We start from the raw sequence: 6,147 nt of genomic DNA, 5'->3' as shown, positions 1-6,147 counted from the left end.
TCCATGCTTGCCCTTCAACAACGATGCTGTAAAGCTCCCCAGGCTGCCCATGGCTGGGGCTCAAGAACCTGGAGCCTGGAACGGGGATCCAGGGGAAAACAGGTTTGCTCTGAAGCTAAATCCAAACTAGTCCCTTTTATTTTCTCTCACTGCTCCCCTTTTTACCCTCTCTTCCCTCATACTGGAACAATTCATTTCTCACAATGGCCAGAGTCATTATCTCTAAAACTCAGAGTAATCCACTGGGAATTTAATCTGAGATCACATAAAAACCATCCAATGTAATTATACTTAAAGGGGATACTTAAAATATGTAGAATTCTCTTTTTCCTAACTTCTCTGTAAAGCAATGGGAAGATCAGTCTTCAGAGTCCTACAAACCTGGGCTGAAGTAATGGCTCCACTACCAACTGAGTGACCCTGAGCAAATGACTTAACCTCTCTGGGCTCAACTGAATTCTCACTTCTACTCTCCTTCCTTGGGCAGCCTGGAAAGCTTCCCAGACTCCCTTGCAGCTAGGGCTCTGGTTAGAAGTAAATTCCACTAGTCATTGTTCTTATGAGAGAGGTCTGGAAGGCAGAGGTGAGGGACACCTTCTTCCTCCCTCTGAGGTTGCTGGTAAACTTGGTTGTGGTGAGTTTATAGGCAGCCAAGGAAGGTGGTCACCAGCTTCAAGGGTGGGAGAAGTAGTCATGACAGTGGCTCTGGTGGCAGCTACAGCACCTTCCTGATATTTCAGCTGTGTGATGTGTCCACATATCCAACTGCTCATCATCACTCCAGACCTAACCACAATCTTAAAAACATTTGATTCCCTCTATGAAAATCCCCTTTTGCTTGAAAGACTTAGAGTGACTTCTGTTTCTTACACTGAACTTGACTGACACAGGGTGATAATACTACTAATTTTTCAGGATCATGAGGATTAGGCAAGCTATTAAATGTAAAATACCTGTTGCAGAAGAAACGCTCAGTTGATGGTAGTCACTAATCATTACAGGACGACTAACAGTGTACAGAACCAGTCCTGTAAATTGTGTCTTGCTGCCCACCAGTGTTAGCAGGATTTTTTCCCTTCTATAACAAGAAGAAAATGATCCTCCGCTAATGTTGCTTTCCCCTTATGTTCTCACCAACAATTCATGTTGCCTTAAGAGATTAGGCCTTTTTATTGCTTGCTTCACTGCCCCGCTGGCTGTCTGCATGAAAGTTACATCATGGCTGGCTGGGCGTGTCCTTCTGATGGAGTCCAGGCCTGCTGCACAGAGAGTTATTTGATCTCTTGGCTGTGGCTCTTACAAGTCCCATTGAGAGTGCTCTTACCCACAGAGCTCTGCTTTGCTAATTGTCCAGTGTAGCCAAATAAGCACAATCACACCTAAGCCAATGAGTGTTTCTTCTGGCAGGATTTGGCATTTGGAAGAAAGCAGCCTCTACAGGGCTTTCAGGTCAGCTCTGGGTACCACCCAACCCTTCTCAGACCCTCAGAACCCCCACGACTAATGGGAACCTGCTTCTTGGTCAGGCTGATGCAGGGTCATAAGGAGGCATCCCCCTGCTTCCAGAGAGATTTATTACTCAGCCTGGACCAGAGTCCTGGAATACAAGAAAATCCCTCTATTTGATGTCTGTCAAGATGGGCCTGAAGCCTGGTATCTTCCCCTCTGAGTCCTGTTGCACAAACCATTTTGGTGGGAAGGCAGGGAAGTTATTCTCTCACCCCTGCCTCAGATGACTTTATTAAAAAGCCAGTTGGCACTTTTCCTATTGTGCATTCTCATTACAGTGCTTCCAAAAAAGCAAAGTTATCCCACAAAGCCGACTCATAAAATTATTAGACCCTGGAGAGATGCTCCGACTCAATCCTTTCCACTGGCAAAAGCTTAATGAGCTTGCAGCCCTGCCCGTGGGCTTCCACAGAACCACTGTCACCTGCGCTGGCCCGCTGCCCCGCTCACTCAAGCCTGCCTGCAGCCTCACAACTCTAAATCCAGTCTTTGCAGCCCCCAAACTCTTCAGATTCACTTCAGGACTATGAAGTGCTCATGATGGGCCACTGAACTCGGCATTAGCAACCAGCATCTGTTAAAAAAAAAAAAAGAAAAAGAAAAAGAAAAAAATGAATTCTTTGAAAAGTGGCAAAAATCCCCTTCCCTTTACCCTGGGTCCCTCTCCGCTGAATGTTCTCTTTTATTGACAGCAGAGTTCTCCAGATTCAGCGTGTGTGAGAATGATCTGAAAAAAAACCACAGTGAGACTCCTCTTCACACCTACTGAGATGGCTACACAGTGGGTCCTCCGATAATGTCCGTTCACCCAATGTTGTTTCGTTATAACATTGATGAGAAAAAAAAATCAGTTCCTGCCTGGGGCCACTGTCTGTGTGCAGTTGGCACATTTTCCACATGTCTGTGTGGGTTTTCTCTGGGCACTCGGGCTTCCTCCCACATCCCAAAGCTATGCACATTAAGCAGAAAAAAAAAGGGAAAATAACGAGCATTGGTGAGGATGTGAAGAAATTGGAACGCTCATGCATTGTGGGTAGAAATATAAAATAGTTCATCCACTGTAGAAAACAGTATGGCAGTTCCTCAAAAAGTGAAACATAGAGTTATGACCCAGCAATTTCACTTCTAGGTATATACATACACAAAAAAAGGAAGGCAGAGACTCAAGTAGATATTTGAACACTAATTCTCATAGCAGGATTATTTGTAATAGCCAAAGGGTCGATATATCCCAAGTGTCCCTAGATGGATAAGTTGTTAAACAAAATGTAGCGTGCATGTATATAATAAAATATTATTCATCCATAAAAAGAATAAAGTTTTGATACATGATACAACATTGGGAACTTTGAAAACATCATGCTGAGTGAATTAAACCAGAGACAAAAGAACATACATGGTATGATTCCACTCAGATGAATGTCTAGGCTAGATAAATTCAAAGGGACAGGAAGTAGATTAGTGGTTACAAGGGCTGGGGAAAGGGGAAAACATGAAGCTATACTTAATGGGGACAGGGTTTCTGTTTGGGGTGATAAAAATATGTTGTAAACTGGCCAGGTGCAGTGGCTCACACCTGTAATCCCAACACTTTGGCAGGCTGAGGTGGGCAAATCGCCTGAGGTAAGAAGTTCGAGACCAGCCCTAACAACATGGCAAAACCCTTAGCCAGGTATAGTGGTGGGCGGCTGCAATCCCAGCTACTCGGGAGGCTGAGGCTGGAGAATCACTTGAACCCGGGAGGTGGAGCTTGCAGTGAGATTGCCCCATCGCACTCCAGCCTGGGCAACAGGACGAGACATTGTCACACACACACAGAAAAAAAATGTTGGAAATAGTGAAGATGTTTGTGCAACAATGTGAATTGTAATCACAGTGACTTGAATATTTAAAATGGCTAAAATGACATGTTTCACGTTGTGTGTGTGTGTGCGTGTGTGTGTGTGTGTGTGTGTGTGTGTGTGTGTATAATCACAATTTTTTTAAAAAAAGAATTACCTGAAGAGCTTATTGAGATGCTGATTCCTGACACTTGCTACCAGGTTGGTTGAGTCGGGAAGCCAAGTGTAGGGCCCAGGATGTGCCTTTTTAACAAGCATCCCAAGTGTCTCTGATGTAGGTAATCCATGGCCCCTTTAGAAATACAGATAGGCTGTGCCAACTGGCTTTCTTTTGTAAAACAAGGAAACAAAAAAGAAGTTAATGCCGCTTTCCTCAGCTTTCCTGAAAACAGAGCACTTTCCACATTGTGAGGAGGAAGGTGTGCCACTCCATGCAGGGGTCCAGGGGTTCACTGAGTCCCAATGAGTCCGGAGGTCACATTAGTTTATCCAGGCTGAGTCTGATTATGGCAGTTTTGAGGTTAAAGGACTAGCAGTGACTGAACAATCAACCCTGTGGCCCTGAGATTTGGGGCCTTGCAGCGGCATCTACCCATCTCCAGGGTGGCCTCAGAGCCCTGTCCTGGTTCCTTGTCCACCCTGCTTTTTCCAGCCAGCCACCTCTGCTAGGTCCAGCAAAGGCCCGAGGTGGGAGGTGACTCTGGGTTCTGGCTTTTTGTTGGAGATGGCTGTGCCCTAATGAAGAGAGAGAGATGCTTCCCTCTCGCTAATATTCCCAGTGCTAGGGTCAGGTTTGTACTTCTTCCATCGGTGGTATGTGACCACTCTTCCAGTATTCTACTCCCACGAATCAGCATAATATATTGTATATTTTGAATAAATCTTTCCTTGCATGTAAGTAAGCAAATTACTAGTAATGAGAATGTCTTGGGCAATTATGAAACATCTGGGCTCATCTTTGAGAATGTGTGCCAGTGTCTTTTTGTTGCCGGCAACTCAGGTGTTCTTTGAGATTGGTTTGCACTTTCACCCTGAGTCCCTTAGACGCATTTTCAGAAACTATTCTAATATGTCCCGTCCAGTGGAAAGACAGAGAAGAGCCTGGCCTAGAAACTCAAATGTAAGTATAGGTCATCTCACAAGCAAGGGAGGAAGAAGGGAGGGTCGCTCTTTCATCCCACTGACTTTTACTGAACCCAACCAGGTGCCAGACTGGACCAGCTCCTTGGGAAATGGAAGTGAACAAGACACAGCCCTTCCCTGGCCTCTACCTGCTGAATGCTGGTAGTATTCTCTCCCCCAGCCAGAGGTTGTGAAATGCCCCTGGGGGAGGGGCAAAATCCACTCCAGTTGAGAAACACTAAGTTAAAGCATGATGTGTCCATGTGGCGGCATAACATACTCATCAGGATAGTTTTTAGAAATTGTTAAAGATATGTACAAAAACCCTCACAATATAGCACACACACAGAAGTTATACCTATAATTTTACATAAAAGAATAATACTAAAAATATCAAATACATACACAGTACATGGAAAGAGGTGGGAAGGAAATATAATAAAACATTGCCAGAATTAACCTGGATGGTAGGATAAATGACGTGTTTCCAATTTTTTATTGTAAAAACATTGTTTTCAATAAGGGTCAATGTTTTATATTTATTTTATGCATTTTTTTTTTGCAATTTTTAAAACCAGGTGGATCTTGAACTCCTGGCCTCAAGCAAGCCTCCTTGGTTCAGTCAGGAAGCCAAGTGTGGGGCCCCAGGATGTGCCTTTTTAACAAGCATCCCAAGTGTCACTGATGTAGGTAATCCATAGCCACTGCGAATCCCAAAGCTTTGAGATTACAGGCATGTGCCACCGTGCCTAACCCAATATTTTATATTTAGTTATTTGGATATACAATGAGCCTGACTACTTATTTTAAGGAAATTTATTATTGGATATCACAGACATACAGAAAAGTGCACAAGTCGTAAGTGTGTGGCACAGGGGATTTCACTATGTGGACATACCCATGCAGCCAGCAGCAAGATCAGGGAACAACATCCCAGGCGCTCCCACCTCCAGTGTCAGCTTCCAGTCACCACCCCCCAGGGCTGACCCAGTTCCTGATTTAAACACCATAGATTCTGTTTGCCTATTTTTAAGCTTCATATAAATGGAATCACACAGTGTGAACTCATTTGTGTCTGGCTCGCTTTGCTCAACATAGTTGGTGAGATTCCCCCATGTTTTTACTGTATGTACTTGCAGTAGAGCACCAGTGTGTATCATCTAAAAATCATAAAGCTATTTTTAAAAGACAGCAGATTTTGGAACCCTGGGACACTTTTTGCTTCCTGGGGAGCGCTACACAGTCCTTCTGCTGGGAAGTCGGTCCACGGCCTCCAGCCCCATCTGCTGCCCTGAAGATCCCAAAGATTCTCTCGTGCTGTTGCTTCTCCAAAACTAGGGAGAATTTGTGCCAATCCTTCTGACGCTGCCGGCTCGCCCACCATCACCAGTGTCGCGTGTGACAAGGAGGCCAATTAGATAAGATGGAGAAGGGGACGCATGGGTCTCACCATGGTGTGCTGGACACAAGGCTGGTGGGAAGTGGGTACTGGGTGTCCAGGAGGGGCTCAGATCCTCCTGAAAGGAGGGCCATCTCTTCCTGCTCCCATGGTGACTGTCGCTGATATGCCAGGGGCAGAGAAGCAGAAGCTCCGTCTCAAAGATCGATGACCTCTGGCCCCTCACTCATCACATTCCTCAGCGTAAAGCACCCCATGCTCTTATTCTCCTTGCAG

This window comes from Sapajus apella, unplaced genomic scaffold, assembly GCF_009761245.1.
Source record: "Sapajus apella isolate SASKATOON/1434 unplaced genomic scaffold, GSC_monkey_1.0 scaffold1, whole genome shotgun sequence".
Taxonomy (NCBI): domain Eukaryota; kingdom Metazoa; phylum Chordata; class Mammalia; order Primates; family Cebidae; genus Sapajus; species Sapajus apella.
The sequence above is the reverse complement of the archived record's forward strand: the minus strand, read 5'-3'. Positions refer to the sequence as shown.